Source organism: Heterodontus francisci, chromosome 13, assembly GCF_036365525.1.
Source record: "Heterodontus francisci isolate sHetFra1 chromosome 13, sHetFra1.hap1, whole genome shotgun sequence".
In the NCBI taxonomy this organism is placed as follows: Eukaryota; Metazoa; Chordata; class Chondrichthyes; order Heterodontiformes; family Heterodontidae; genus Heterodontus; species Heterodontus francisci.
The window spans coordinates 100,618,200-100,639,009 of NC_090383.1; the positions used below are offsets into that span (position 1 = coordinate 100,618,200).

Sequence of the window (20,810 nt, forward strand, 5' to 3'; positions counted from 1 at the left end):
TAAGGGTTGCCGAATAAGTACTTACACAGAGCGAATTGCACTGTGGAAAAATACCAGAGGATACATTTATGATATGAGGAGAAACGTGCATGTATAGACGTTAAGCGATTGTTATACAGTGGAGGTACAGTAAATAGAGTGAAAAAATGGAAGTATATTTTTACACAAGTGAATATAAAGTCACATAGTCATTTATGATATAGAAGGAGTCCATTGGGCCTGTTGAGTCCATGCCGACTCTCTATGGAGCAGTCCAGTCAGTTCCACTCCCCGGCTCAACCCCCATAACCCTGCAAGTTTATTTGCTTCAACTGCCCATCCAATTTCTTTTTGAAATCTTTGATTGTCTTTGCTTCCAGAACCCTCATGGACAGCGAGTTCCAGAAAAAAAAATCACATAACATTCTCTAAAATTATTTATTTTGTTATGATCCTTGTAGAAACCACCAACAAACAAAAAGAATCAAATCCAACAATTGACCCCAATTTAGAAAACCAAACCAAATGGACAATATTTAATTTTTATATATTTTACTTTAACGCTCAAATCAAAATCAACATAAATTAAACATGAAGCAACAGACAGATCACGTTACATATATAGATATATAAAAAACAAATTACACCTTAATTATCAGATGCATGAGGTGGGTCTCATGGCTTCACTGGGCAGTCCACCGAGCATATACGGTAACAATTACAGTCACACATCTCTTCACAACTCTGAAGTTCCTCAGGTAGATTTTCAGCTCCTATCTTCAAGAATTTAGCTGCTGTTCTTTCGACAGCAGTTCCCTCTCAATCCAAACTCCACAGGTGCGGTCTTAACCACAAGGCACACTTCTCCAGAACCTCCTCAGCTGTGTTCTTGACAGTCTTCAAGGCGTGGATTTACCAGTCATCCCTTTATCCGAGTCCTTCAGCGATAACCTGTGCACTGTCTGGTTAGTCGGCTACTTTAAGGAACAGAAACAGCTCCTGGATTCAGTCTTTCTTCTGCTTGTCGGCGCTCCACTCCGCTGCATGTCCTCAGCCTTCTCCACCCCAGACTACATTGGAAGACGTTGGGAAAGTGATGGTCACTGTGCCCCCCACCCCCCTTCTGATGCAATACTCCACCTCCATTCCCGTCTCAAGGGGGACCATAAAACCCAGCCCAGAAAGTTAATATGCAGGTACAGCAAGCAGATCGGAAGGCAAATGATAGGTTAATCTTTATTGCAAGGGGACTGGAGTACAATGGTAAGGACATCTTGCTACAATTCTACAGCCTTTCGTGAGACCACACCTGGAGTACTGTATGCAGTTTTGGTCTCTGTACCTAAGGAGTGGGTGCAACAAAGGTTCACTAGATTGATTCCTGAGATGAGAGGGTTGTCCGCGGAGGAGATGGACTAGAATGGGCTTATACTCCCGCGAGTTTAGAAGAATGAGAATAATCTCATTGAAACATGCAAATTTGGTTCGTGTAAATGGCGCTATGGAGGCCGTGTGCTGCTTACCGAGTGTGGGCCATGCTGTGTCCCCTGTGTGTGCTGGAAAAGCTTGAACCTATGCTATCCTGACTTCACAGAGCCCAGCTGGTTGACATGATGCCAGAATTGGAAACTTGGCTGGTGAAAGTCCAGCCCATGGATTCATACATCACTCATCAGGCATGCAGCTGCAAGATGGGGCCTGACCCTGTGCTAATTAATGGGCCATTGCACAAGTTGCAGGTGAAGTGGTTTTCAGTGACGTTTCCTTGGGCACAGTTGGTGGGAACTCTGTACGAGGTTCCTGGAAGTGTTTTCTGCAAGTTTAGGAATGCAGCCAAAAAAAGAGAGATGATTACCTGACCTAGGTATGGGGGAAGTTCTTTTATTGCCTCCTGATCTGCAGCATGAGCAGAAAATGGAATGGAGAAGGCAGAAAGGGGAACCTCTGCAAGGAACAGGGAGAAGGAGTAACGGGAGGGGGCAACTTCTACCTCGTGTGACTGGACGGACTGTCAGACAGTGGATCAAGGGGCTCTCCTACCACTTCAAACAATTTCCCCATCCCAATGAGGACCTACCAATCACAGCCCCCCACATCCATTTCACACTCTCCATCACAGTGGCCCCTTGCCCAACATCCAGCAATAAAGGCCATCAACATGAACCTTCACAAAGCATCTTTATGCAACAACGCATCCAAATATACAAACAACAATGAACTGATCATCCTCGTGCAATCGCTTTGTGCCTGTCCTGTGGGTGCCCTTGAATGGCCTGGTACTCCTTTGCAGTGCTACTATGGTGGCTGTAGCAAGGCTGGTGGAATATTTCTGACTTTCAATGGTGGAGACTGCAGGTGGCCTTGCAGGACCCCCTCGAGTAGTTCTGGGCCGAGAATGACCAGCTACGGACTGCACCACCTCTGCATGGGTGGTAGCAGTCTGGGCTGGCTGACTGAGAGACACTAGCAAGGGCAGTGATGAAATGGCAGTAGTAGGATCAAGAATGATGTCATGCTGAGAGAGGAAAGCAGGATTGTGCTCCATGGAGCCACTGCCACTCCCTGGGGTGGCACCTCAGCAATCGTAATAATCTGCTGGAGCACAGATTGCTGATCTGCAGTGAGAGCCTGCATGTCTCTTTGTACACTGAGATCTGCACTCACAATGGAAGCAGTCTAAGCCTGCATGCCAGCAACCATGGTTCTCATGACCTCCCTCTGAGCTTCCACTGCACTGAGATGTTGAGAGGGTTCCAGCTGAGCTGCAGTGGAAGCTGAGACAGCGGCCACCAGACGCTTCATCATGGGTCGATCCGGCATTGCAGTCGTGGAGTTAACTGTCACTTTCACACTGGAAAGGTGGACTTCAACCTCCGTATAATGCCCTCAGTCATGTTCGAGGCGGACTCCTCCGTGCTGCTAGACAGTGAAAGGAGGCTAACTGGCAGGCCTGCGAATGTCCCAAGCATTTGTGTGCCTCGTCACCAGTGTTCTCCTGTATGCCACCCCATCGGTGTTCTCATCTGAGTCACCTGCAGCAGAACTCTTCTGCAACCTCACCCTCCCAGGAGTTTGCACACAAGCTACCCTTTCCCCCTGGCCTGGCGGCAGCACTCATGTCTGGTGACTCACCATGTGCTGATTCCCACTCTGTGCTACCCTCTAAGGTACTCGCAGTGCCAATATCTTGAGCTGGTGGCTGCCAATATAAGATGAAGTGACGGTGCATCCTCATCACTTTTGTGGGGGAGCTCTTCCTCTTCCTCTTGCCTCTGCTGAGCCTGCCCCGGTAGCAGCTGCTCTGTTTCTGAAAGCACACAAGCAGAAGGGGAGGGCTGGGGTGAGGGAATGGGGGTGGGGAGGAAAGCAGGAGTTCCATGGTCACACGATCTTCAGCTTCCAATTGATGCCACATCTCAGGATGAGGGTGAGGAGGGTGTTGAAAAGGAATGTAAGACTTACTGTCATCCTGGACAGTCTGGGCTGCGCCAGGTGCCATGGGCTACGCTGCCTCCAGCCTCATGTTGCGGAGCACCGTCTTCAGGGGGCTCAGAGGATGGAGTTGTACAGGTGCCTCCACCCCCGCCAGCCTCTCGTCTTCTGTCTCTCCTGTGTTATGGGCAGCCTCCTTTGGCAAGAGAGAGGGCAGGGTGTCAGTGATGGTGTGACACCGTGCTTGCCTGCCATATCTGAATAGTTGGAAGTGTGTGGAAGCTGGGAGAGGTGGGTGTGATGCTGGCAGCATTGGTAAATGTGTGTGTGAGTGAGGTAGAGTATGTGAATGTTAGGCATTTGTGTTTTGAGTGCAAGGGAGTGCTCCTGGGTGAGTGATGAGTGTGTGGTGCATTGAGCAGAGTGAGAGGCTGGTTGTTGGTGTGGTGGGCATGAGATATACAAAGAGGATGTATTCACTGACCTTGGCCACCTGTACGAGGTCATTGTATTTTTTTCTGCATTGGTGCCAGGTCCAGGCATTCACCTCCTGGGTGACGTAGTGCCACTTCCTCTTCATGCTGTTTCTTGAGGGCTTTCCTCTCACCTGGGGAAGCATTGCCTCCCTCCTGGAGTCCACTTCAGTGACCAGAGCATCCAGTACGGCATCTCTAAATCAGGGAGCCCTCTCCCTTGCCTGCTGAGACATCCTTCCAATCTTAATGTCATGATTGCAGGTTTGCAGTTTCCCTTTAATAAGCAGAGAGCCTTTAAGAGGAGCAAGCTACTTGGAGCATGTGATCACCGATCATCACTTCCCAGCCCTATTGCTGTGCACAGAGTCTCAAGGTGGCTTGGAGAAGAATGGAGAAGTGCTTGGTTCAATGCTACTATTAGTCAAATGAGGTAGGTAGATGAAAATTGCATTGTGCTTACCTTGATTTCAATGAGCTCAGGCAGGTCATGTGAATTGTGACCCTCACGCCCAAAACTCGGAGCAACCCAATTTCTAGCCCATAAGATTCTTCGAGGGCCTGGTAGGGTAGATGCTGAGAGGCTGCTTCACTTGGCTGGAAAGTCTAGAACTAGGGGTCATAGTATCAGGATAAGGGGATGGCCATTTCAGACTGAGATGAGGAGGAATTTCTTCCCTTGGGGATTGTGAATCTTTGGTTTCTCTACCCCAGAGGGTTGTGGATGCAAGACTGAGATCTGTAGATTTGTGGACTCTAAGGGACTGTGGATCAGGCAGAGAAGTGGAGTTGAGGTTCGAGATCAGCCATGAACTTATTAAATAACAGAGCAGGCTTGACGGCCTCTTATTTCTTAATTATTTAGAGATACAGCACTGAAACAGGCCCTTCGGCCCACCAAGTCTGTGCCGACCATCAACCACCCATTTATACTAATCCTACACTAATCCCATATTCCTACCACATCCCCACGTTCCCTATATCCCCCTACCAATACTGGGGGCAATTTATTATGGCCAATTTACCTATCAACCTGCAGGTCTTTGGCATGTGGGAGGAAACCGGAGCGCCCGGAGAAAACCCACGCGGTCACAGGGAGAACTTGCAAACTCCGCACAGGCAGTACCCAGAATCGAACCCGGGTCCCTGGAGCTGTGAGGCTGTGGTGCTAACCACTGCGCCACTGTGCCGCTGTATGTTCTTATTTGATATGTCAAGGATCATAGGAAATTAAAGTCATTCAGTAGAGTTTTAAAAACGTAAAGATAATGGAAGGAAGCCAAGCCTGAGTGGGGTAAGAAATTTCAGATTTATGAGGATGTTCAAGTAGGAGACTGTCCATGGAGTTTTGATTTCAATACAGTGTGTAAAACAATGTATTTGCAGCTTGGAGAAGAACCATCGAGCAAGAGATGAAAGTTCAAAGGAATGGGTGGGCAGGCTAAAAATCAACACGAAAGACTAAATGGAAATAGAGCAGAATTGTGTGTGAACGGGTGGAAAATTTCTCCAGAGTTCATATTCTAAAGCAGCCTCAGATTGCTGCCAATCGGGTTCATGCTGTTCATTTAATAGAAACGAGTGGTGAGTAGGAACATTTTCTCTCCCCACAGGCTGTTTCTGCTAAGAGGCTTCCACTGTGCTAATATTTTTACATAGATAATAGTTCACAGTGCAATGCTTAAGGGAGTTTTTAAACTGAAATTGCTAAGAATGAACAGCTACCAAAGCAAGGTAAAATATTTAAATGTAGGGATTCAGTAGTTACTTAAAATCTCAGTTCTGGTAGGAAAAAGTAGGACTTATTTTCCCGCATTATCATAAATCTATATGTGGCACAAATTGAACTTCAAATCCAATTGAGGACATCTTGTTTTGCAATACAAATGGGCTCAAATTGTCAATCTGCCATTTGCAATTCTGTATTACTCACGATGTGCAGGATGCAAACCAGCTATACTTAAAGGGACCAGTGGAGGCTGATACCTGAAAGGTACATTTTTGTACTGCTGCCCACCAATTGTGCATCTGCTTCTCCCCCACCTCCTGCTCCCCCTGCCAAATTCACCTCAAACTACCAACTGGTGTCTTGAGCTTGATGTCTTTGCTGCCACACCACTGGTGAGCTGCCTCATGGGCTCTGCATGGTGCCTGCAGCTCTCCGCCACTACCCCTAATGAGGCAGGGGGCCAATTTGCTGTAGTTCCACCACTGGTCTCATTAGACACATGTGCTGCACTAGGATTGCACCGCAATTCAAGCAAGATTCAATTCCCAGGCCTAGGTATTGCCTAAAAACAATAAAAATGTTCGTGCATTGTTCAGCTCTAGTTCCACCAACATATGTTTTATTTTTTCCCTTAGAATTTAAGCTGATTAAAAAAATTTAATTTATAGATGGTACAGTCATGAGGTTAATGATTAAATCCATTTACAATATGCTTAAGCAGTATCATTCCTTTTCATACTTGACGAAATCTAGGCAAGTTTAGAACAACACTAGCAAGTTTACCAGCTATCACGTTTACAGCATCTTTCATGTAATGAAATGTCTTTACTACCGACTGCTTCATTTTTGATGTCTTTTGTCTAATAGATAAAATATTCCTATGATGATCTTAGTACTATATCTAAGATAGAGTGGATTCCAACCTTCCCTCTGAAAATACATCACAAACTCTTAAGTTGAACTTTGGCAATATGTAAAATTGTCAATATGTAAAAGTGTCAACATTTACCTACAGTACTTGTAATGGCAGTAAATGGTACTGTGATTAGCATTTATAATGGTAAAGGATGTGTCATGTAATATTAGCTTCAAACCCCTGAAGAAATTGTTGCAGTAAGGTTTTTAACCCCTGGAATAATAGCCCTGTGGTTAGATCTTTGGTGACCTCCTCCTTACACAGATCAGAGATTGTTTAAGGTAGAGTACTGAGATCCAGGAGGTGCAAGTTTTGTGAAAACTTTGATGATCTATCAAACCACATGTCATCCTTCCGGGAAATCATTGACGAAATTACGGCACAGCTTGTTCACATTGCTGCTCCTGCCTCAGCCAATAGCCCAAACAGCCCTGTGACCATGTGCCATCTTCCTGTGCTGATTTACTGGAACACCCACAGATGATCAACACCCCAAGTCCACTGTATCACAATTCATCCTTGCTATTCCTTGCAGGTACTTCCCCTAGGGAAGGAAGGGAAAGCAGAAAGAGAGTACTGTTCTCATGCACCCAAAAGCTCATTAAGAGCACTGGAAATCTGGGGACAAGTTAGCTGCCGTATTACCTCAGGTAGCTGGGGACCTCGAGAACCAATAGAGGGTAAAACGTAGGGGAAGAAGAGATTTGAAAATATAAATCTATAAATTAAGGTCATTTTCTCCTCCCATTCATTCCTGAATTATCACCACCTCCAGCAAGAAGGAAGCTGACCTTTTGGGCCTTCTGTAGGGCTGCTATAAACAAAAGTGAAGTGAGTCACTCTGTGACCTTTTTCTCTTCCCCTCCCTCACTCCCTCTCTGGGGAAGATGCTGCTCTCTGCATCTCCACTGTCCCACGAATAGGGCATTTTGTGAATTCTTCATTGTTGCTGGTAAAAGCGACACTGAAGCTACTTTTTCAGCAGCTTAGTAACAAAGTTATGTCAGTCCATTTTCAGAATTTTGACTGGTGAAGGATATGAGTTGATATTGAGTAAGTTGTTCTGTTTGTGAGTTGCAAATGGAATAATCAGTAATATCAGATCAGATAGCAGCTGTAATCCTCTATTATATGTAGGTCTGATCTGTTTGTGAGTTGTACCGGAGTTATTTATACCATAATTCTAATCTGTTTTGACAATGAGTGTGATTGTTTGGCTCTAATGAAAACATGGAGGTGTGACAAGTAGTTCCCCAGTGAACATTAGCTGGAGTGAGAGGGTGATAATAACTTCAAGTGGTCATGTAAATTTATAGTGCCAGATGATGTGACTGAATAATGTCATACTTTGTTGACAGTGGGGTTATCAGTCATGCGCTTAATCAGTGTTCACTGCTTAACATAATCCGCTGTTCCGAGATGGAAATTTCTGTCAATTATTATCAGTGCTGTATTTAAATGTCTAGTATTGATGTAACATTCTATCTGGACCATCCTACAAGTTTGCCACCTTTCAGCATCATTCTTATGGACCACTGTCTGCCCATTTTTCTGGCCCTGTACATTTTAAATAATTCAGTGCATTGTGGTTTCAAAAGTAAGGAAAAACGCAGCAAGTGTGCACAAGAATAATGCAGTGAGAAGAGGAAAGGAAGAACAACCAAATATATTTGCTGATGTTTAATTATTAATTAAGTAAGTGACTTAGCTTACAATGCTTTTCAAATATATAACTTTTCCTGCATCTTTGTTTAAAATTAAGATTTGAGGTTTTCTTTATCCTGAAAGGTTTTTATTGCTTAATCAGGTAATAGTCTAATTTGAAATTTTGGTACTACTAGTACATACAATTTTATTTCTGTATATATTGTTATGGTCTGACAATATAGAGAAACAAGAGCATATAAGAGGTCTTAAACTTGGCTCAGTGAAAGTCTTTGTTTCAAGAGACCTAAGTCTGATACTGAATGAGTGCTGCGCTGTGGGGCATGTCAGCTCAAGTAGACACTATTTGAAGAAGATCAGGTAAGTTTACCAAGTGCCCTGGCTGACATTTCTTCTTCTTCTTCTTCTTCTTCTTCTTCTTCTTCTTCTTCTTCTTCGGCCTCCTTGGCTCGAGAGACAATGGGTAAGCGCCTAGAGGTGGTAAGTGATCTGTGAAGCAGCGCCTGGAGTGGCTATAAAGGCCAATTCTAGAGTGACAGACTCTTCCACAGGTGCTGCAGATAAAATTGGTTGTCGGAGCTGTTACACAATTGGCTCTCCCCTTGCACTTCTGTCTTTTTTCCTGCCAACAGCTAAGTCTCTTTGACTCGCCATACTTTAGCCCCGCCTTTATGGCTGTCCGCCGGCTCTGGCTATCACTGGCAACGACTTGTGATCAATCTCACAGGACTTCATGTCGCGTTTACAGACGTCTTTAAAGCGGAGACAAGGACGGCTGGTGGGTCTGACACCAGTGACGAGCTCTCTGTACGATGTGTCCTTGGGGATCCTGCCATCTTCCATGCGGCTCACATGGCCAAGCCATCTCAAGCGCCGCTGGCTCAGTAGGGTGTATATGCTGGGGATCTTGGCCGCCTCGAGGACTTCTGTTTTGGAGATACGGTCCTGCCACCTGATGCCAAGGATTCTCCAGAGGCAGCGAAGATGGAATGAATTGAGACGTTGCTCTTGGCTGACATACGTTGCCCAGGCCTCGCTGCCGGAGAGCAAGGTACTGAGGAAACAGGCTTGATACACTCAGACATTGATCCCTCATTCAAAACCACTAAAATAAGTACATTTTCTGGTCATTTATTTCATTGCCTTTTTGTGGGATCTTGCTGTGTGGCTTCTGTATTTTCCTACATGAATGTAATTACGTTTAAAAGGTTTTTCATTGGCTGTGAACTGAGAAGTGCTTTTGGATATCCTGAGGACATGGAAGGTACTATATAAATTCAGGTTCTTTCTTTACATGTGCAATTTACAGCACTCAAACAAAAACTGCCAAAGGAATGTAAAAATAATAGGAAACTGAATGACTGAAAAAGAGAGAATAGCAAGTTCAGATTTTTCAAGTCTGATTATTCTTTGCCTGCGACAGCTGGTTTTATAATGACAGCTGATAGCTGACTAGTCATATCACAGTAGGGGTCTTGAGCAATATAGAATGTATGTGGAAGAAAGCTTGACATAGTGCTGAAGTATATCGCATGAAAAGGAAATGAGACTTCAAGAGAAACTTTAATTCCACCTGAGTAGATTCATCAATTCTACCTGAAAGATGCAGAGATAATTAAGAAATGTCGATTTAAAATAACCTCTTGAAATATTTGATGAAATATCCAAAAGTACATGCTGAGCTACTAAAAAACAATCAGAATGCCTGAGGCATATGAGTGGTAAGTCAAAAGAACTTATCGTTCAGTTGGATTAATAAGGGTTTCACGTGGAGCAGAAAGTGCTGGATGTTCATGACATGAAGGTCACTTAATTCAGATAAATGGTCAATCCCAAACATTAACCTTACTTTCTTTTCCATGTATCGATGATCTGTTGAGCAATTCCAACATTCCCTGGACAACATTCAGGCTTGGGTTGATAAGTGGCAAATAATATTTGCGTCACACAAGTGCCAGGCAATGACCATCTCCAACAAGAGAGAATCTAACCATTTCTCCTTGATATTCAATAGGATTGTCTTATGAGGAGAGATTGCAGAAACAGGGCCTGTATTCTCGAGAGTTTTGAAGAATGAGAGGTGATCTCATTAAAACTTACAAAATTCTTACAGGGCGTGACAGGGTGGAATGGATAGGATCTTTCCTCTGGCTGGTGAGTCTAGAACAAGGGGACACAGTCTCAGAATAAGGGACACGCCATTTAAGATTGAGATGAGGAGGAGTTTCTTTACTCAGAGGGTGGTGAATCTGTGGAATTCTGTACCCCAGAGGTCTGTGGGAGCTCAATCATTGAACATGTTCAAGACAGAAATTGATAGATTTTTGAATGCTAAAGACATCAAGAGATATGGGGATAGCTACAACACTGGCAGCTACCCGGCAATGTGGAAAATTGCCCAGGTCGTCCTGTACACAAAACGCAGGACAAGTCCAACCCGGCCAATTACCGCCCCATCAGTCTACTCTCAATCATCAGCAAAGTGATGGAAGGTGTCATCAACAGTGCCATCAAGCAGCACTTGCTGAGCAATAACCTGCTCAGTGATACTCAGTTTGGGTTCCGACAGGGCCACTCAACTCCTGACCTCATTACAGCCTTGGTTCAAAAATGGACAAAAGAGCTGAACTCAAGAGGTGAAGTGAGAGTAACTGCCCTTGACATCAAGGCAGCATTTGACCGAGTATGGCATCAAGGAGCCCGAGCAAAACTGGAGTCAATGGGAATCAGGGAAAACTCTCTGCTGGTTAGAGTCATAACTAGCGCAAAGGAAGATGGTTGTGGTTGTTAGAGGTCAATCATCTGAGCTCCAGGACATCACTGCAGGAGTTCCTCAGGGTAGTGTCCTAGGCCCAACCATCTTCAGCTGCTTCATCAATGACCTTCCTTCAATCATAAGGTCAGAAGTGGGGATGTTCGCTGATGATTGCACAACGTTCAGCACCATTCGCGACTCCTCAAATACTGAAGCAGGCCGTGTCGAAATGCAGCAAGACCTGGACAATATCCAGGCTTGGGCTGATAAGTGGCAAGTAACATTTGCGCCACACAAGTGCCAGGCAATGACCATCTCCAACAAGAGAGAATCTAACCATCTCCCCTTGACATTCAATGCTATTACCATTGCTGAATCCCCCACTATCAACATCCTGGGGGCTACCATTGACCAGAAACTGAACTGGAGTAGCCATATGAATACCATGGCTGCAAGAGCAGGTCAAAGGCTAGGAATCCTGCGGCGAGTAACTCACCTCCTGACTCCCCAAAACCTGTCCATCATCTACAAGGCACAAGTCAGGAGTGTGATGGAATACTCTCCACTTGCTTGGAAAGCAGCCCGCTTGATTGACACACCATCCACAAACATTCACTCCCTCCACCACCGACGCACAGTGGCAGCAGTGTGTACCATCTACAAGATGCACTGCAGTGACGCACCAAGGCTCCTTAGACAGCACCTTCCAAACCCGCGACCTCTACCAACTAGAAGGACAAGAGCAGCAGATGCATGGGAACATCATCACCTGCAAGTTCCCATCCAAGTCACACACCATCCTGACCTGGAACTATATCGCTGTTCCTTCACTGTCGCTGGGTCAAAATCCTGGAACTCCCTTCCTAACAGCACTGTGGGTATACCTACCTCACACGGACTGCAGCGGTTCAAGAAGGCAGCTCACCACCACCTTCTCAAGGGCAATTAGGGATGGGCAATAAATGCTGGCCTAGCCAGTGACACCCACAACCCATGAATGAATTAAAAAAAGTGGGGGAAAATAGCATAGAGGTAGATTATCAGCCATGATCTATTTGAATGGTGGAACAGGCTTGAAGGTCCGAATGGCCTACTCCTGCTCCTATTTCTTATAATCCTATGATTACCATCGTTGAATTCCCCCACCATCAACATCCTGAATCACAATAAGCTCCAACAAACATTAACAGAATCAGAATGAATATAATATCTTGCCTACTTTGTGTACAAAATTCCAAATGTTATTTCAAGTTCTCATTACAAGGTCAGGTTTATTTCCCCTCAATTAGATAAGATGTTGCTTAATTATCATTGGAAGGGGATGAGTCTGAGATTGAGTTGTAAATTTCCGATCACATATCCATGCTATCACTGAGATAGCTTATTTCCACCTCTGTTAGCATGGACTGACTCTGCTCCTGTCTCAGCTCTTCTGCTGCTGAAACTCTAGTCCATGCCTTTGTTACCTCTAAACTTGACTATTCCAACGCACTCCCACAGGCTACCCTCCGTAAACTTGAGATATTCCAAAACTCTCCAGCCCATGTCCTGGCTTGCACCAGGTCCTGTTTATCCATCACACCTGTCCTCACCGACCTACATTGGCTCCCGGTTAAGCAATGCCTTGATTTTAAAATCCTCATCCTTGTTTTCAAATCCCTCCCTGGCCTTGCTCCTCCCTGTCTCTGTAATTTCCCCAGCCCCACAACTCTCCGAGATATCTACACTCCTCTAATTCTGCCTTCTTGAACATCCCCAATTTTAATCATTTCACCGTTGGTGGCCATGCCTTCAGTTGCCAAGGCCCTAATCTCTTGAACTCCCTCCCTAAACCTCTCTGCATCTCTACCTCTCTTCCTGTTTTAAGATCGTCCTTAAAACCTGCCTTTTTGACCAAGCTTTTGGTCATCTGCCCTAATATCTCTTTTGGCTCAGTGTCCAATTTTGCTTTATAATGTTCCTGTGAGGCACCTTGGAACATTTCATTATGTTGAAAGTGCTATATAAATACCAGTTGTTGTTGTTGCTTAGGAAGTTAGAGGTTAGCTGTTTTCTCCAACTTTTAATTCTACTTCAGCCTGGCACAAAAAGTACTGCAGTGATAATCATTTCTACTTTGCAACAACAGAAGAATTACAGTATAACTGTGCCCTTTTGACGCTTTGTGTGGGTGTAGGGCAACTTAGAATGGATGGTCTTAGTTTGCTGTGGCTTCACATGGCTATAGTTTAGAACATTTCAAAGTTTAAAAAAAGATGGGGATTTCCCTGAACCACCTCCAAGTTTTTGTTGTTAGGAAAGAGCTGATTGACCCGTTGGTTTTTTATAAGACTCGAAAGTTCATTGTCAGTCAGAAGCCAGTGAATGAAGTAACCACGCGGTTCTGGACCTGTATTTTGCTGATCCATGTCTGCTGCGTGCATGCCCCTAAGCTGCTGATGGGGCCTTGAAAAATTGGGGCGATAAGGAACTGCTAATTACGAATGGATTTGAATTGTGACTAGAAGGCAGCAACTCCAGTTTACATTGCTCATGTAGGCCACATTTTATTTTACATTTGAATTAGTAATGAATTGGTGCCTAAAGACATGTCCTTCTCAAGTACGTTCACAACGATCCTTGTGTTCTCTCAACTGGTATGTCGTATATATGTTTACTTTACACCACAACTCAATTAAGTCCAACTGGGTGTGTTTACAGTGCAGTACTCCATCAAGTAAAGGAAACAATGTGATAAAGGAAAGGTAGGAAAGATGGCATCTTGAGGAGGACATCAATGCATAAAAGCATGTAAATGATATTTGAATCGACAATATTGATATGTTCTATGATGAATTTAGTAGATGCTACTTGACAGAGCCATTCTTTCACAGAGAAGAAATAAATTCATACCAATTGTATATCTTTTGCCCAAAGATAATAATGGGACAAATAGGATCTTAGCAGGGACATCCAGAGCTTTAGAGCATAAGTTCTAGGAGTGATAATGAACTTGTAGAAAGCATTTGAGTACAGTGTATAGTTCTGATCAACAAAGCACAGAGGGGACATAAAACATTGATCAAGGCTGGGACCTGAATATTCAAGGGTACATGACATTTTGGAAGGACAGGAAGCTAGGGAAAGGTGGTGAGGTAGCTCTGTTAATTAAGGATGAAATTAGGACAATAGTGAGAGATGACCTTAGTTCTGAAGATCAAGATGCAGAATTGGTTTGGGTAGAGATAAGAAATAGCAAAGGTAAGATGTCATTTGTGGAAGTAGTTTATAGGTCCCCTTACAGTAACCACATTGTAGGACGGGGTATACAGGAAGTGAGTGGGAGGAGGTCGTTGAGAAGGGCCAGCCAGCAATGCGTGCTCCCCACCCCCTCAGTTCCACTGCCACCGAAACCCCTTCCCTGCCCTTTGTCCCCTCCAGAGCTGACTCTTGCAACACCGTCACTGGCCGACCTCACAGCTTCCAGTCTTTGTAACCATCCGCTCACCCAAACCTCTGCTGGTCCGTGTCATAATTTGCAGCAAGTCCTGCTCGCCCGTCACCCTGCTGTGCTTGCTGACCTACACTGGCTCCCGATAGCGCCTCAGTTTTAGAATTCTCACCCTGGTTTTCTAGTCCCACCGTGTCCTCACAGCTCTCTATTTCTGTCCCCTCCTTCAGGGATCAGTGCTGGGGCCTGTACTAGTTACCATCTGTATTTAACGACCTGGCTGAAGGACGTTAAGGGAATAAAAATTCTGCTATTTCTCCTCTTACTACCAAAGTGAGTAACCTCAACCTTCCCCACATTATTCTCCATCGCTGTTGCCTACTCATTTATCCTGTCTATATCTCTTTGCAGCCTCTGCATATCCCCACAGCTTACATTTCCACCTAGCTTTGTATTGCCAGCGAACTTGGATACATTACTCGCAGTCTCTTCGTCTAATTGTAAATAGCTGTGGCCCCGGTAATGATCCTTGCGGCACTCCACTCACTGCTTCCTGTCCGTTAACCAATCCTCTATCCGTGCCAACGTATTACCCCCAGCTCCTTGGACCCTTATCTTGCGTCTTAACCTTTTGTGTGGAACCTTGTGTGGAAATCTAAGAATACTACATCTACTAGTACCCCTTTATCTACCCTGCAAGTTCCATCCTCGAAAAACTCCCGAAGTTTGTCAAACAGGATTTCCCTTTTGTAAAACCGTGTTGGCATTGCCTGATCGTACAATGATTTTCTAATTGCACTGTTAGGACTTTCTTATTAAATTCCAGCATTTTCCTGCCAACTGATGTCAAGCTAACTGGCCTGTAGTTTCTTGTTCCCTCTCTTCCTCCTTTCTTGAACGGCAGTGTTACATTTTCTAACTTCCAATACACTGGGACTGTTGCAGAATCTAGGGAATTCTGGAAAATCATAACCAGCGCATCTGCTATCTCTGCAGCTTTCTCTTTTCGAACTCTAGAATGTAGGCCATCAGGTCCTGGGGTTTTGTCCCTTACGTTTTTCCATAACTCTTTGTTGCTAGTACTTCATTTAGTTTACTCACTTGTTTAACCCCTAGGTTACTATCTATTTCTGGTATGTAATTTGTGCCTTCGACAGTGAAGACAGACGGGAAATATTTGTCCAATGTCTCTGCCATTTCCTCATTTCCCTTAATTTCTCCTGCCTCTGCCTCTCAAGGACCAATGTTTACTTTAGCTACTCTTATATCTTTATAAAAGCTCTTACAATCTGTTTTTATATTCCTGGCTAGTTTACTGTCATTCTATCTTTTCCTTTTTAATCCATGTTTTTGGTGTCCCTTAATCTGGTTTCTAAAGGCTACCAATCCTCAAGTTTACTATCATTCTTCGCAACATTATATATAAGCCTCTTTTTATCAAGTACTACCCTTAATTTTATTAAGCTACATATGGGTCTTGCTGAGTATTTATTATTAATTTGAATGTATTTTGTTGACCATTTTGAATTGTTTCTGTAAATGCTTATTTGCTATCATACCTTTTAGCTTCTTTCCCCAATCAACCTCTCCTCTCATACCTATGTAATTGGCTTTAAGTTTGACCTCCTTGTTTGGGACTTTCAAACTTGATATGGAATTCAGTTGCATTATGATCACTTTTTCCCCCAGTGGATCTTTTACTGTGAGATTACTAACTAAACCTGCCTCATTGCACAGTAGTCTATCTGAAATAGCTTTATCCCTAGTTAATTTCACAATGCATATTGTTCCAGGAAACTGTCGTGAAAGCATTCAACAAACTCATCTTCCAGACCACCTTTGCCAGTTCTATTGGTCCAGTCTATATGAAGATTGAAGTCCCCCACAATTATTACATTACCTTGATTACAAGCTCCAATTATTTCTTGCTTAATGCTCGGTCCAATGGACAAAATCAGAAGTTAAAATGGAATGTGGAAAATTAATGGATGAGTCTGGAAGACAGAGGAAACGAGGGTTGGGAAACAAAAAAAAGAGTTTGGCAGTGCTCAAGGGTATCTACTTCATTGCAAGGAGTATAGCAAATAAAGCAGATGAGCTGAGGGCACAGATAGACACGTGGCAGTATGCTGTAGCTATTCCAGAAACATGGCTTAAGGAGGGACAGGAATGGCAGCTCAATGTTCCTGGTTACAGGGTTTTCAGATGTGATAGGGAGGGGGATAAGAAAGGAGGGGGAGTGGCAATTTTGGTCAAGGAAACTATTACAGTTGTGAGGAGGGATGATACGTTGGAAGGTTCATCAAATGAGGCCGTGTGGATTGAGCTAAGGAACAAAAAAGGGGCAATCACACTGCTGGGAAGTATTCTATAGACCCCCAAACAGTCAGAGGGAGATAGGAGAGCAGATATGTAGGCAAATCTCAGAAGTGCAAGAACAATAGGGCAGTAATGGTAGGGGATTTTAACTACCCCAATATTAACTGGGATAGTTTTAGCGTGAAAGGAATTGAGGGAGCAAAATTCTTGAGATCATAGAGAGATACAGCACTGAAACAGGCCCTTCGGCCCACCGAGTCTATGCCAACCATCAACCACCCATTTATACTAATCCTACATTAATCCCATATTCCTACCACATCTCCGCCTTCCCTCAATTCCCCTACCACCTACCTACACTAGGGGCAATTTACAATGACCAATTTACCTATCAACCTGCAAGCCTTTGGCTGTGGGAGGAAACCGGAGCACCCGGAGGAAACCCACGCGGTTACAGGGAGAACTTGCAAACTCCACACAGGCAGTACCCAGAACCGAACCCGGCTCGCTGGAGCTGTGAGGCTGCGGTGCTAACCACTGCGCCGCCCCGAGGTGTGTTCGGGAAAACTTTTTTTCCCAGTATGTAACAAATCCAACAAGAGAGGGTGTAGTATTAGACTTAGTTTTAGGAAATGAAGATGGACAGGTGGAAGGATTGGCAGTGGGAGAGCATTTTGGTGGTAGTGATCATAATTCAGTCAGTTTTAACATAATTATGGAAAAGAACAGAGATAGAACAGGAGTCAGAGTTCTCAATTGGAGCAAGGCCAATTTTACTAAACTGAGGAGTGATTTAGCAAAAGTGGGCTGGAAACAGCTACTTGAAGGTAAGTCGGTGTCAGACCAGTGGGAGGCATTCAAAGGGGAGATTCGGGGGTTCAGGGTAAACCTGTTCCTACAACGAAAAAGGGTGAGGTGGCCAAATCTAGAGCCCCATGGGTGTCAAGGAACCTACAGGGTAAGATAGGGCAGAAAAGGAAAGCTTATGTCCGACACCGAGAACTCAATACTACAGAAAGCCGAGAGGAGTATAGAAAGTGGAAGGGTGAAATCAAAAATGAAATTCGGAAAGCAAAGAGAGGGCATGAAAGAATATTGGCAAGCAAAATCAAGGTGAACCCAAAGATGTTTTATCAATACATTAGGATAACTAAGGAGAGAGTAGGGCCCATAAAAGACCAGAAAGGTAACCTATGTGTAGGAGCGGAAGATGTTGGTATGGTTCTTCATGAATACTTTGCGCCTGTCTTCACAAAGGAGTTGCGGGGGGGGGAATGCAGATATTGTAGTTCAGGAGGAGGAATGTAAATTATTGGATGTGATAGACATAGGGAGAGAGGAAGTATTAATGAGATTAGCATCCTTGAAAGTGGATAAATCACCAGGGCCAGATGAAATGTACCCCAGGTTGTTAAAAGAAGCAAGAGAGGAAATAGCAGAGGGTCTGACCATCATTTTCCAATCCTCACTGGATACAGGTGTGATGCCAGAGGATTGGAGAATTGCTAACGTTGTACCTCTGTTTATAAAGGGAGCGAAGGGATAGACTGAATAATTACAGGTCAGTCAGTCTAACCTCAGTAGTTATTGGAATCTATTCTGAGAGACAGGATAAACAGTCACTTAGAAAGGCACAGGTTAATCAAGGATAATCAGCATGGATTTGTTAAGGGAAAATCTTATTTGACCAACTTGATCAAATTTTTTGAAGAAGTAACAAGGAAGATAGATGAGGTGGTCTACATGGATTTTAGCAAGGCTTTTGACAACGTCCCACATGGTAGACTGGTTAAAATAATAAAATCCCATGGGATCCAGGGAAATGCAGCAAGGTGGATACAAAATTGTCTCAGTGGCAGGAAACAAAGGGTAATTGTTGACTGGTGTTTTTGCGACTGGAGGGCTGTTTCCAGTGGCGTTCCGCAGGGCTCAGTACTGGGTCCCCTGCTTTTTGTGGTATATAACGATTTGGACGTAAATGTAGGGACATGATCAAGAAGTTTGCGGACGAAGATTGGCCGTGTGGTAGATAGCGAGGAGGATAGCTGTAGGCTGCAGGAAGATATTGATGGTCTGGTCAGATGGGCAGAAAAGTGGCAAATGGAATTCAACTTGGAGAAGTGTGAGGTAATGCATTTGGGGAGGTCAAACAAGGCAAAGGAATACATAATTAATGGGAAAAAACTGAAGTGTAGAGGAAGTGAGGGACCTTGGAGTGAATGTCCACAGATCCCTGAAGGTAGCAGGAAAGGTCGATAAGGTGGTTAAGAAGGCATATGGAATCCTTTCCTTTATTAGCTGAGGTATAGAATATAAGAGCAGGGAGGTTATGCTGGAACTGTATAAATCATTAGTTAGACTGCAACTTGAATACTGTGCAGTTCTGGTCACCTCATTACAGGAAGGATGTAATTGTACTAGAGAGGGTACAGAGGAGATTTATGAGGATGTTGCCAGGACTGGAAAAATGCAGCTATGAGGAAAGATTGGATAGGCTGGGGTTGTTCTCCTTGGAACAGAGAAGGCTGAGAGGAGATCTGATTGAAATGTACAAGATTGTGAGGGGCCTGGATAGAGTGGAGGTGAAGGGTCTATTCACCTTAGCAGAGAGGTCAGTGACGAGGGGGCATAGATTTAAAGTAATTGATAGAAAAATTAGAGGGGAGATGAAGAAAAACTTCTTCACCCAGAGGGTGGTGGGGGTCTGGAACTCACTGCCTGAAAGAGTAGTTGAGGCAGAGACCCTCAATTCATTTAAAAGGAGTGTGGATCTGTACCTCAAGTGCTGTAATCTGCAGGGTTACGGACCAAATGCTGGAAGGTGGGATTAGAATAGGTGGATCATTTCTGGCCGGCACAGACATGATGGGCCAAGTGGCCTCTTTCAGTGTCTTAAACTTTGTGATTCTATAACTACTGTTAAGGGGGCCTATAAACCACACCCACCAGTGTTTTCTGACCCTTGCTGTTTCTAATCTCCACCCACACTGATTCTACCTCCTGATCTTCTGACCCAAGATCCTTTCTTCTTCTTCTTATGTCATCCTTGACTATCAGGGCAACTCCTCCTCCTTTTCCACTCTGCCTGTCTTTTCGAAATGTCGTGTACCCTGGAACCTTAGTCACCTTGTAACCATGTCTCTGTAATGGCCATTAGATCGAAACCATTTATCTCTATTTGTGTCATTAGTTCATCTGTTGTACTGCGGATGCTTCGTGCATTCAGGTAATGAGCTTTCAATTTTATTTTCTTCAGTTCTTTGCATGGACCTTATTTGCTGATGCACTATTAAGCTATAAAATCTCCTGTGCCGCTCTGCTTGTCTTTACCCACATTGCTACAATGTTCTATTGTCCAGACCTTTTTCTTTGCATTTCTAAATCGCCCCTGACTTGACCCCCCACCCTTTTAGCTTAAAGCTCTATTCATAGCCCGAGTTTTATGATTCATTGGGACACTGATTGGGCGGCACAGTGGTTAGCACCGCAGCCTCACAGCTCCAGTGACCCGGGTTCGATTCTGGGTACTGCCTTTGCGGAGTTTGCAAGTTCTCCCTGTGACCGTGTGGGTTTCCGCCGGGTGCTCCGGTTTCCTCCCACAGCCAAAGACTTGCAGGTCGATAGGTAAATTGGCCATTGTAAATTGCCCCTAGTGTAGGTAGGTGGTAGGAGAATTGAGGGAAGGCGGAGATGTGGTAGGAATATGGGATTAATGTAGGATTAGTATAAATGGATGGTTGATGGTCGGCACAGACTCGATGGGCCGAAGGGCCTGTTTCAGTGCTGTATCTCTCTGACTCTGACTGACTGAAATAACGGTGGCTTGTAAGAAAGGTGTGCCAATAACCATCGGTGATTTTAATCTAAACATAGATTGGACAAATCAGATCGGCAAAGGTAGCCTGGAACATGAGTTCATAGAGTGTTTTCAGGACAATGGCCGGAATTTTACGCTGGGCGGACGGGAGCCGGACTCCGACATAAGTGTCGGTGCCGAACCCGCTTCTGCCCAGCCTGGGGATCCGTCCTGTATTTTACGGATCCCCAGGCTTTAATTGGCCCGAGGTGGGACTTCCACTCACTTGAGGGAGGAGGTCCCGCCTTCGTGAGCT

At 44.4% G+C, this 20,810-nt stretch overlaps 1 protein-coding gene across 5 annotated transcripts in view; it reads left to right on the top strand.

Moving 5' to 3' along the window:
• Nucleotides 1–20,810, top strand: part of LOC137376137 (regulator of G-protein signaling 7) — a 477,275-nt gene that overhangs the window by 116,129 nt on the left and 340,336 nt on the right. Inside the window, exon 1 of one of the 5 annotated variants that reach the window (XM_068044154.1) lies at nt 8,105–8,224. The exons of the other annotated variants lie outside the window; for them this stretch is intronic. The gene's annotated coding sequence lies outside the window, so the exon portion shown is untranslated. Of the gene's footprint in view, nt 1–8,104; nt 8,225–20,810 lie in introns of those variants that run through there. 5 annotated transcript variants of the gene reach the window in all.